Source organism: Cynocephalus volans, chromosome 12, assembly GCF_027409185.1.
Source record: "Cynocephalus volans isolate mCynVol1 chromosome 12, mCynVol1.pri, whole genome shotgun sequence".
Taxonomy (NCBI): domain Eukaryota; kingdom Metazoa; phylum Chordata; class Mammalia; order Dermoptera; family Cynocephalidae; genus Cynocephalus; species Cynocephalus volans.
In genome coordinates this window covers 16,347,465-16,359,970 of record NC_084471.1, presented here as the reverse complement: position 1 = coordinate 16,359,970, position 12,506 = coordinate 16,347,465, and positions in this window count along the sequence as shown.

Below are 12,506 nucleotides of genomic sequence, written 5' to 3'. Positions count from 1 at the left end.
AATGTTATCTGAAATTTTGTAAGTACTCTATAAATGTTAGCTGTTATATTTATTCATCAAATAGATTTGGTTGCAAAGCTCATTTTCTCATATCTACTCTGTTGTGCTAGGGTTAGGACATACAGATATGATCAATACACAGTCCCTGACCTTAAAGTGTTCCTAGGTACAATTTCAGATGTCTGGCATTGGAAAAGGTCTTTGGGAATGAGATACCATACATTTTGTTTAATAAATAAAAAAGATGTCTCATGATGTTAAATGGCACTTTTCTATGAGAATCTATGCTTCTAACTTGCTGCTTAGTGTTTCTGTTGATGTTATGGGGCATCCCAGCTTGTAGCTTAACAAGTATGATAAGGTACCTACATGTGCCAATGGGAAGATATGTCACCAGGTCCAGTCTCTGTACAGTGTCATACTTGTATTTAAGGAAAGACAGCCCAGCAACCAACATTATTCAAAGCAAATCTGTTTTTGCTGGTTTCTTTCAAACAGTGTCCCAGAGGATGCAATTTATACTTCAAAGCAGTGCTCTTAAAATCTTTTTTTCCCTATTCCTCTCAATTTCTTTTCTCATTCTTTTTCCTACCAAATTGTTACCTGAATTAAAGCCTGTGATTCTTTCCTGCCTTTCTTCCAGTTTCCCACTCATGCAGTAGCCCAAACCTTGCTTCTCTCATCTACCCATCCCCTCACTCTTCAGCTGTTCCCTATTACCTCCTCTTCCCCCAGTCCTGATGTTCAAATGTCCCATTCTCTTTCTGAAAGGCTAGGTTCCTGGCCCTTTCCACATTTTGCAACCTCTTGGGAGAGGAAGTCTGCCTTCAGTTTTCACTGCTTCTGGGTAAAAGTCTGCCCATTCCTCAGATCCCGAAGGAGAGTCAGAAACTAATCCTGAAAGCAAAAATTCTTCTTCCATAAAAAGGAGCTTGGAGGATGTGGTAGGCAGAATTCTAAGATGTTCCCTAAAATCCCTGCCCCCTGGTGTACCTGTCCTACACAATACCTGGGACTGTGAACGCCATGGCTGTTACTCCCATGATTAGGTTATGTTATACAGCACATTCACTTTAAGAAACAGAGATCATTCCAGGTGAACTTGACATAATCAAATAAGCTCTTTAAAAGGAGAATATGTTCTCTGGTTAGTCACTGAGGAAGAAGTCAGATGTGCTCTTGCTGGCCTGGAAGAAGCAACAGCATGTTGTGAATTATCTATAGCGCCACCTGGCAAGGAATGTGGGTGTCCTCTAGAAGGTAAGAGAAGCCCCTGTTAAGGAAATGCAACTCAATCCTACATCCTCAAGGAACTGATTTGGACCAACAACTTCAATGAGTCTGGAAGTGAATTTTTTCTCAGAGAATCCAAAAAGAAACACAGCTTGGCTGACACCTTGATTTGAGCCTTGTGAGATCTTGAGAAGAGAACCCAGCCATGCCATGGCTGGACATCTGCCCTATAGAACTGTGAGCTGATGCACGGGGGTTGCTCTGAACCTCTAAGTTTGCAGTAATTTGTTACTTAACAATAGAAAACTAACAGAGGGAGAGTGAGGACAGACAGTATATGAAAGCTTGTATGTGAATAACTTCTGTTTCTGTTGTAGATGAAAACATCACTAGTCGCACAAAGGAAAGGCTAAGGGCTAAATGGGAGGCGCTGATGGTCAGTGCTGACAGAGGCCAGTGGAAGGGACTGCAGGAGAGGTGGGTCACACGCCAGTGACGGATGGCAGGATTTGGTAGCTGGAGAGAACAGGAAAGCCTTCAGATAAGAGGAGTGATTTACGCAAGAGTGTTGAGCAGAAAGATGCATTATGTGTTCCAGTGAGAAGGCTGCTGACCACCGCCTCTCTTTCTTCCTGCTTTGCCGCACTGTTCCAGATGTCACACGCTTTCACATCTCCAGGAATGTGCATGTGCCCCTTCCTCTGTCTGTGGCTCCCTTTCCGCCTTCCTCACTTGTCCACCAAGACCAGCCCAGGGCTCATCCTCGATAGACCCCCACTTTCCAGTCTCGGAAATGTTAATCCCAAACCCAAGGTGTCGTAGCTCATAAACAGAAGCTGGAACTCCAATACTTGCTCTTTCTACTCTTCTGCATTCATTAGAAAATGAATCTCTGTTTCTCAAAAAAAAAAAAAAAAAAGAAAGGAACTCTTTGCTAGGTTGGACAATCAACCTCAAATTCATCTGTGTCCTAATTCTTATTTCCAAATGGCAGGTTTTCTTAAAGCTGGGCATACCCGTAACCTGTCCAGGCTGGCAGCCCTGATCCTTTAAGAACCCTTGGCTGTGAATTTCTAAAGCAGCTGGGGCTGTGAGGAGCTTCCCGAGGCTCCCTAAGAGAAATGGAAGGCCCCAGGCTCTTCCTACGGTATCCTTGATCATGTTCTCATTTCCTCCTCCAGAAACGTGGGGGCTAAAATAAGCCCAGAAGCTGAGGAAGGGGTGAGTCAGAGCCCTCCGAATGGAGCAATCACTGCATGGCTGTCCCTTGTAGGAAACAGCTCTGTTGAGCCTGAGTTGTTTATGCCAAGAGCTGTAAGTGAAAAATGAGCTCTCCTAAGACAGGCTAGGAGCAGAATCCCCTTCCCAGAATGGCACAGTGCTTAATAGAATGGAAACTTTCTGTGCCAGTGTCAAAGAGTGGCACACATCCCTCTGAGCAGGAGGAAGCCTGGTGACAAGAAAGAAGGAGCCTGGGCTGGAAGCCAGGTGACATGAGGTTGAGCCCCAGCTTCACTGCTACCAGGCATGTCAAATGAGGTCATACCCTGAGCTCCTCTGGGTCTCCTTTTCTTGGTTGCAAAATGGAAACGTTAAGCCCAGACAATTTTCAAGTTTCTCTCTGGCCCTGGCATACTTTTGGTTTATATGAGCAGCTCAGCTCCCCAAGTGCTGAGTCTCCAAGCTCACTATCAGGCCCTGGATGATGGATGTTAATGCTGGAGAAAGGAATTCCAACATGGTCCATGGCAGCCATTGCTCATCTGAGTCAGGTCCAATCAGCACCCACTGACTAGGCACCTCCTCTGTGCCAGGCATCTGGGAAATGGCTGGGATACAGAGGCGGAAAAGATGGGGTCCCTTCAGTAACTTACTGTCTAGCCAGTGAAGAGGCGCGCCAAAGATGTGGACAATGAAAAGATAGCCAACAACACAAACTCCTTTGCTAAGCTCTAACTGAATGATCTGGACAACAAGCTCAGAATGAGGGTCAGTCCACCCTAGTCCAAGGGGAAGTGAGTTTCAGCTAGGAATTCAGTCCTCTTACGAGATTTTCCCTACCTCAGTCAAAAGTTTTATTTAGAAAGAGGTCAGTATGAAATGACCAAAAAGGTCAAAATTCATTTTCTTCAGATGATTTAACATTTTAATATCCATGTAGTTTTCCCCAGACAGCAAGAATAATTCAGGTAATAATAATAATAACTCTGGGTTATCATCCCAGAGTCTCCCCATACTTGAAAGAAGAATCATTCACACAAAGTGATGGGGGCATACAGCCGATAACAACTTGTAATATAAAGAGTGAGAGACTGAATAATTTCTGAAGAATTCAGATTATATTCCAGTTATACTCCTCCTCTCATAGATTTACCTCTGTCGGCACTTCCAAAATGTCTTTCAAATATTTGAAAATATTTGTTTACAACATTTGCATTTTAAGCCATATTTAAAACACATATTAAGATTTAATGACATACTTTGATATTTTAAATACCATTTGAAAGGCTTTATTTAGTTTTATGATTTCCTCATTGACTTTTATTTTTTTGCCTTCCACATTTTGGTTTGAAGCTTTAAAAATAAAATAAAATATGCAAAATTTGAGACATTTTATAGACAGAAGATGAATAAAATGCATCATACAAACAGAAGACTAAATAAAACATATAACACATATAAAGCAAACACAAACCAATCAGGTTATATGTTCCTATAGGTTTCCCTCATCTGAGCTTGTCTAAATTGCATTTTGTCATTTGTAACCATAACTATAAAACAGCACATGAAACTTCTAGGGTGGTGCTGGTACACAGTCAGTGCTCAATAGGTACTCACCCTAATTGTGATTGACTAATTCATTTAACACACATTCACTGAGTTCACATTATGTGCCAGCTCTGTATCCAGCTCTGGAGGAAGAGAGATCAATAGGATGTCGTGTGCTGTCCCAGAACCATGAGGAAATCAGACATAGGAACATGTGCAACTGAAATCCATCACAGTTCATGTTCATGGAGAACTCTGCCCAGTGACTCTAGGACATGAGAAAGGAGTGATTTGTCTGAAGGAGGGGAAGGAGTTTGCCGATCAGCACAGTAGGTAGGAGGAGAGCTGGTTGTTCCATTGCAGGGAATGACATGAGCAGAGGCATGGGGACCCAAGTGAGCAGGCTCGGCCCCGTGCACAGAAGAGAGAGCAGGATGGGGGAGGGGGAGATCAGGAAAGAAGCTGGACTTTTTCTTTAGGGACAGGAAAACCAGTAGAGTTATGTGAGTGCATCACATTTAGGGGGAAGATTCCTCCCACAGTGGGGTAGAAGCTTTGGACTTATTAGAAATATCTTTCATCGGGCCGAGCCCGGTGGCGCACTCGGGAGAGTGCGGCGCTGGGAGCGTGGTAACGCTCCCGCCCCGGGTTCGGATCCTATATGGGAATGGCCGGTGCACTCACTGGCTGAGTGCAGGTCACGAATAGGACAAAAAAAAAAAAAAAAAAAAAAAAAAAGAAATATCTTTCATCACCACATGTGACTAATAATAATAATAATAATAATTGCTTTTGTAGAGCCTGCTAAGCACTGCACATGCATTATGTCACTTATTCCACACAGAAGTCTCCTGAGGTATCTACTATTATTACTGAGAAACAGTAGAATTTAATGACGAATGCATGCCCTGAAGCTAGACTGTGTGTCGAAGTCCTGGCCCCTTTGTGTCAAAGTCCTGCACACTCAATAAATATGTACTTTCAGACAAATATCTTAACCTTTCTGTGCTCAGTTTTGTTATCATTGTAATGGGGTAATAGGAGTGCCAAGGTGGTGGGGTTATAAAAAGGATTAAATGAGGTGCTACCTGTGCAGTGTCTGTCCGACACATGGTGTTTAATGAGTGTTGTCTCTTATTGACCCATTTCACAGAGGAGAAAGCTGAGGTTTGGGGAGAGGAGGTCACACTTCCAAGGTCACACAGCCAGTAAGCTTAAAATTCTGGATTCAAGCCCAGGAAGTCTAACCACAGTGCCTAAGCTCTTCACCATCAACCAAGCCAGGTTTGGCTGCTCAAGTGCGGGGTTTTCTCCAGTAAACTATGACCTACTTAACTCTGCTTCAATGACTTTTAAAAGTCACCTTCCTCAAAATGTCCAACCAGAGGTTGATGAGGAAATGTTAATCTGTTTGGTCATTGCCACCTTCAGGAACCTGATTAATTCATTAATAGAAATCATCAAACTTTGATTCGCTTATGTAGCTCCTACTAAATGTCAATCATAGTATTTTGTCATTTCACAAAGTACTGATTGACACTTAGTAGGGGCTCCGTAACTGAATCAATGTTTGATGATTATCTCAGGTACTCTCCACCTCTAAATGTGTGTGACTATTTCCATTTTAAAAGTGGAGACATGGATGCTCAGAGCAGGTAAGTGACTTGTCCAAGACCACACGATTACTGTTGACTTCCCAATGTCCACTCCACACCACCTGCAGGGGCAGGGCCTGATCAGTCGGAGCTAGTCATGGAAATCACACCCCAGTTTCCAGTGGGAAAACCTAGGACTAAGCAAATTAGTGCAGAGCTTTCGGGTGGCCACAAGGATTAGTTCAGAAATCAGCATAAATTTTAACAATAAAGGTGCAAGAAGAAATTTTCTGAAGCTTCTGCAAATATTGCCCTCACTCATTAGAGAAATCAGCAGCAGGAGACAACCTCATCCTTCGACATTACTGCGTATGGATTTGAGGTCGGATGATGCTGCAGCCACCTGACTATTGGCCTCAAGACGGCCCGGGTGCAGGGGTGGACATGGCCAGGAGAGTCACAGAGACCACCAGAATAAGCCAATCCTGAAGCTTCTGGACATGTGGGCCCAAGATGTCTTTATTGTTCCCACCAGTCTGAGTAAGGATTTCTGCACTGCAAGCAAGGCAAGGAACTCGGCTCCAAGTCCAAATCCAAGTCCTCCCTGGGGCTTCCCCCTAATCCATGCCTTCTTACCATGCCGGGCTACAGACAAGGTCCTTCTACTGAAGTTGTTTACCATCTGGCTTTTGGCATTCTGCTATAGTGGCAGATTTGGTCATTAGTCACAATGCCAAGCTGACGGTGGTTTGAGTCATTGTTTTCCTGTTGATCTAATTCTTTCATAACATATGCGTATTGCTTAGATAACAAAAACAATAAAGGGAAAAATTCCATGTGAAGCAGAGGTAAACAAAAAAGCTCTGCTACAGAAGGCTTATATAAAGATCAAGCTGTATGATGTGTGTTTAGCATGTTTTAAAGAGCGCTGAACCAGATGGGGCCAAAGATGGAGCAGGGCACCGAACTTTTATCATACTGCTGGACACTGGGCTTTTTGAAACTTAATAATTAGGAACAGCTGGTTGTAGTTATTATCAAACCTCCCCGTGTTCCCCAAGTGAGTGGCTGGGTTGAGGAGAGGTGGGTTGAGAAGGGGTGGGGAGAGGTGGTGAGAATCCTTTGAAGCTCATTTCTAGAAACTTAACTTCTCAGGATCCCTGTCTCCTTAGTGGATTTCCTTCTGCTCTCCTTCAAGTGTCTCTTCTGAGCTTCTGACTCCCTAGAGCTGACCCCAGCTACCCCTTTGTTGCTCAGGACATATCATCTTGCTGGACGTTGTCAAGGGCATTAATAAAACAGCTCCTGTGATTATAGCCACACAAAGGTAGGCAAGGATAACACCCTGATTCAGAAAGCAGAAACCCACTTTCCAGCTGGAGCCAAATTCCTGACCTTCCCACCCCCAAAGGCAGAGGCTAAGAGTCCTTTCCCCCTCACTGATTAGACTAATTCCAGCCCCATAGACAATCCCTCCCTCTAGCCACGTTTAACTGCTGTTGTTTTTAACCTCAAAAAATGTCATGGCAACAAAGCTGGGAGGAGAGATCACAGTGTCTGAAGGCAGACAGATAAATGCATTTGCATCCGAACTCTGCCGCTTGCTAGCATTCTGCTTTTGAGTACGTTGCTTAAGGTCAGCTTCCTCGTCTGTAGGGTGTTTGGGATGAATTAAGTGATGCAACAGAAACCTTATACATGTGTGAAATTACCTGGGAATCCATGTGCTTTTGGAGGGAGTATGAAGCAGAGAAACAAAGAGGTGCCTTTATTTTCTCCCAGAGATGATGGTGGGAGGCAAGGAACAGTGTTCCAGCTGAGGGAACAGACAGTGCAAGACCTAGGGACAAGTGAAATCCAATAAAGCTGGGACCCAGAAAATGGGGGAGAGGATTGGAGGGAAATAAATTAAGGCTGGAGAGCTCAGGGCAATCCAGATAGTTCAAAGCCACAAAGGGACTTAGCACATTATCATAAGAGAAATTAGGAGACACTGAAGGGTTTTAAGCAAGGGAATAACTTGACCTATTTATGTTTTAAAACTTCTCTTTGCCTGTGTAGAGAACAGATTGCAAAGGGACAAGGTTGGAGACGGGCAGCCCATTTAGGAAGCTGGTGAACTCATCCAAGTAATGGAGTGGCAGTCTGGACTTGGGAGATGGAGGTAGGCATAGAGAAAACTGGACCACTGTGCCACTTGCTAGTTCTATGGCTTCGGGGAGGTTACTTAACCTCCATTAAGTTACTTAACCTTAACGGAGTTAAGGCTGAGATTTTTCATTTTTGGAGGACAATAACTGTATCTGCATCCTAGAGTTGTTAGGGGATCGAATGAGGTGGTGTATGCAGAGTACACAGCACAGCATCTGCCTTATACTAAGCACTGGCAAGATGGAAGCGACTGTTACCACTGTTAGTTGTGGAGGTTGGAGACCTGGAAATATCACAGGATGCATTCAAGCAAGTGCTGCTTGAATGAATGAAATAAGCGAATGGACAGTGAGTACAAGAAAAGGCTCTCGTGGAGTTTCCTCAAACAACTACAAATAGAGCTGCCACATGATCCAGCAATCCCACTGCTGGGTATACACCCAAAGGAATGGAAATCATCATGTCAAAGGGATACTTGCACTCATTTTTATTGCAGCTCTATTTACAATAGCCAAGATATGGAACCAACCTAATTGTCCATTGACAGACGACTGCATAAGGAAAATGTGGTATATCTACACAATGGAACACTACTCTGCCATAAAAAAGAATGAAATTCTGCCATTCACAGCAACATGGATGAACTTAGAAAAAATAATGTTAAGTGAAATAAGCCAGGCACAGAAAGAGAAATACCACATGTCCTCACTCATAAGTGAGAGCTAAAACGAACAAATTAAAAAAGAAAGATACAACAGTCACAATAATTCATTGAAATTTAGAAAGGAGAGAAAAAAACTGAGGCTAACAGAGATGGGAAAAGGGGGAGGATTAGTGAAAAACTGGTAAAGGGCCACAAAAAATGATTTCAGTGTGTAATGTCGAATATACTAATTATCCTGATTTGAGCATCACATTGCACACAGGTATTGATATCCAATGCTGTGCCCCATGGATATGTATCATCAATTGTTTCAATTTGAAAAAGAGAAAAGAATGAAATCCTGGTTAAAAATACAAATAGTCCTGGAGAGGAAGAAAACAGGGAGGTGAGGAGGATAGTTGTCTAAAAAGGTCACTGTGCTCTCTTGGTGACCTCTTCTGAGAGTTAGGGCACAGAAGAGATGTGTCCCAAAGCTGGGCAGGTGAGCTAGGTGGGCTGGACCCGCTTTGAAGAGAGTCAGGAAACAAAACCTGCAAGCTGCCCAGCTTCATGGAAAGGCTGTTCACAGAAGACGTACAGCCCTAGCCCGAGTCCTCTTTGCTTCTGACATCCCTGCCAGGAAAATTAATCATCGTGTCAGGAGGGCAGGCATTAAGATTGGTCACAGGAAATAAAAATCCTAGAGATGAAGATATGGCAAGAGAATGACTTGCTCTGTTAAATACATTCCAGTCTCATTGCTCAGATAAATGGCATATGAGGATTAATTTCAAAGTAGTAATGTCTATTATTTTTGCTAGTTTTAAGGAATGTATTCTCATTATAAAACCCTCCAGCTGTCAATAGGGACTGTTTTAAGCACTAACTGTATGGCGGGAACTTGGCATAAAGTTTAATATGTATTTACATCATTTAACTATCATCTAAACTTATTGTGTGGGTAGTATTATTTACCCATTTTTCAGGTGTGAAAGAAACCAAGAGAGGATAATGACATGCCCAGAGTCACTCACTAGTTCTATGACTTTCTAGTTTGGCCAAGTTACTTAACCTTCTAAGTCTCAGTTTTATTTTTCATTTGTTTGTTTTTTTTTTGTTGGTTTTTTTCCCTAGTTGTTTATGAAGAATAATAACCTGGCTGGCTTGGGTGGCCCAGGTTTCCAAACATCTCAGTGGGCTAAAGTATACTCAGACACTGGAGCCACACTCTGGTTCAAAACTAGCTTCACTAACTTACTAAGAGAGAAGTATGTATGTCTTTGGACAAGTCATGTAACTGTGTGCCTCAGTTTGTCTTCCATAAAATGGGGGTCTTAACAACACCTATGGGTTGCTGTGAGGATTAAAGTAGCTCGTTCATGTTAAGGGCTGAGAATAGTATCTGGTATGTAGTGACTCCTAACCGATATTAATATTATGGGTAGTCATAGTATTTCTATCCTGTCCTGGCAGGATTCACTTGGGGAAAGATGGGTTTTCAAGGGCAGGCAAATTGATTCTGAGGATTAAAGGAGCTAACATCTGTGAAACACTCAGAACAGTGCCTGGAAAACAGGGTTTATGTTGATGTTTAGCTATTATTATCTATAAATTCCAGAGCACAAGCTCTTAACTGTTATTTGCTCCTTCTTCACCCTACATTATTACACCAAAAAAGATCTCATCATCCAGAGACAGAGACTGTTAATAGTTTCCTGTGTACCCAGCCACACTTTTAAAATGACTATGTAAACTTGTTTCTCTGCAATAATCCCTTCTCACTAGGAGTTAAACACCGTGGGTATGAATTCTGGCTTTGGCACATAGCAGCTGCATGACCTTAGGGAATTTACTTAATTTGTCTAAATCTCAGTTTCTTCATCTGCAAAATGGAGATAATAATATCTATCTCATACAGTGGTAGTGAGGACAAAATACGACACTTAGAATGCTATCACACAGGTTTAAAAAAGACTTAGTGGTTTAAAACAGATATTCCACACAATGGCCAGAGTAATCCTTATAAATCAGATTGTATTGTTTTCCTGCTTAAATGCTCTGAAATTTTCCCATTGCATTTGGAATTAAATTCATATGCCCTACCTTGGTCTATGTGAAAATTTTTGGTGACCTGAAAAATGTCATTTCCATTCTCTATCTGAGCTTAGAACTGTGAGGGAGATACAAATAAATGTTTGATAAATCTGTTTGGAGTATGTGGTTCAAATCTGTGGAAAAGTAGGTGTTACAGACTAAAATGTTCCCATCTCCCAACTCATACATTGAAGCCCTGACCCCGAATGTGACTATGTTTGGAAATAGGGTCTTAAAAGAGCCCAGAAATATTATTCCAGTTGCAGTCCCATCATATGGAGAAACAAGGAGTGGAAAATATGAATTTCCGTACTAAGAATCTATGAGGCCATAAGGCGAGGTCCTAATCCAGTCTGATTGGTGTCCTTATAAGAAGAAGAGATGCATGCAGAGAGGAAAAACCATATAAACACATAAAAACCATATAGGACACAGTGAGCAGGTGGCTGTCTGCAAACCTGACTTCAAGTGGCCACCTAAAGTCCATTATGCAAAAGGAGGGGAGACCTGCTATTTTCCAGTGACCTGAGATCAAAATTTAAGATACTCTTTTGATTTTCCCTGGTTGGTTTAGATGGTTATCCCTGGACCAATCATTGTCCTGGAGGCTGGGGTCCACTGACTGGCCAGACTGAGGCTCATGCTCCAGGGGTGGGAAAGAAAGGTTCATGACTTTCAGTCCCGTGAGGGTCACCTGGAGTGGGGGTGGATGCTTCCTGAATCAGTTAGAGCTTAGTTAGAAGAACAGAAAACACTGCATGTTTTACAAGCAGTAAGGGATTTCATAGGGAATTACATGCTTCTAAAACTATGGTAAGAGGCAGAGGGGAAAAAATAGTCACAACTAGTTTTCAGTTATGCTGCCAGTTTTCAAGGAATCAGGAGGGTGAAGGACCTCAGGAAACGGGCAGTGACTACAGATGTCTTCAGTGCTGTGTTGGGTGAGTCACAGGAACATGCCTAGAGGCAACTGAAAGTCTCACATCAGCTGAGGTTCTTATATCTTCTTGCACTTTCTAAAGGAGCAGTGGTTGTCTGTCAGTCAGTCTATCTGTCTATCTATCTGCCTGTCTATCTATCTATCTATCATCTATCCACCTACCTACCTACTTACCTTCATATCTACCTGTCAAAGTCTGGTCTCCCAGACGTGTGTAAATCCCTCACATTGGCAGACTGATCATCAGAGTTTCTGGGATATGCTGTTCACACCCTCAGGTTTCTAGCCCCTGGGATATAGGGAAGAGCAGAGAAGGGAAAAGGGCACTGAGCTGTCAACAGACCAACTGGTGCAGATCCTCAGAGTAAAGGATGCTGGACAAGTAACACATACACTACCTTTGGTTATAGTTATTATAAATACTTTTCTCAGGTTATTACTATTTTATTTTTAACATGTAAGGTTTTGAAGGGAGCTTAATTTGTTTGAATAGCTGGGGATCTTGGAGGGACTCAGGAGATTGGGGAGGGTCGGTGTAGAGGAAATTATTTTCATTTGTTATCAAACAGGAGAAAAATGGAAGTCGTGAGCTATAGATTGGTAATCTTGATGCGAATTCTAGGAGTTTCTAGATGAGCAAATTAAGATGGTACATGAGGGCTTGGAAAGTAAAACAGTGCTCATGAAGATGCATCAGAAGCTTGCTAAAAACAGATTATGTCCAAAACACCTTATTTGTCTGTTTGTTTGTTTATAAATGAATAACTGAGGGGGTTGCTTGAGACATAGGGCACGTGGATTTCAATGCGGCATTTACCAAAATCTCATTATATCTTTGTGAACAAATGGCAAAATATTGATGTTACTACTGCTGACTGGAATCATAACTGAATGGCTGTCTGAGAATGCTGAATGGGTGCATGTCAATCTGGATAATGGTCTCTGTTAAGGAGTTCTGGCTTTGGTCTTTTCTGGTTTGACATTTTTATCAATGTTTCATATGAGAGCATGAGGGCTTTCTAATCAAATCTGACGATGCACCAAGGCTGAGAGGAAGAACAAATGTTTTGTATAATAGAAT